The following is a 522-nucleotide window of genomic DNA, read 5'->3' as shown; positions in this document are numbered from 1 at the left end:
ATGAATCATCTCCCGCCTATATATAATTAACAAATAAATATCCTACACAATTTGCCAGAGTGACGCCACAGCCGGTGCCCACGAAAGGTCCTGAGTGACTAGAGAAAGGCGGCGTCAAAACAGCCTGACAGCACAGACAGCAGAAGAACGCTGAAGAAAACGAATGTCATAGGACAGTTGACTGGGGGGGGTTTAAAAATTTTTTTTTATTTTGAACTTATTTTTTGATTTGCGTGTGAGGTGGGGGGGGGGTGTTGATGTGATGCTGGTATTGTTCTCGAAATGTTCTGTGCTGCGGGCGTTCTTAGATAAGTACCGTAACTATTTATAACCTGTTCTAGTATACAAAGTACAAAAATAATATATACAAACACGTTTTGACTGCACACCATTAAATAAATGGATCTGACTTCTACAGTCAGTATAGCGAAAAAAATAGGAAATATTTTTAGAACACATTTTTCCCCTTGGCTTTTAAAGCAGAACAATTTTATGCAGATTTCAAGTTGCTGGTAATCACAA

Source organism: Penaeus monodon, chromosome 22, assembly GCF_015228065.2.
Source record: "Penaeus monodon isolate SGIC_2016 chromosome 22, NSTDA_Pmon_1, whole genome shotgun sequence".
NCBI lineage: Eukaryota > Metazoa > Arthropoda > Malacostraca > Decapoda > Penaeidae > Penaeus > Penaeus monodon.
Note: the sequence above shows the minus strand (reverse complement) of the source record.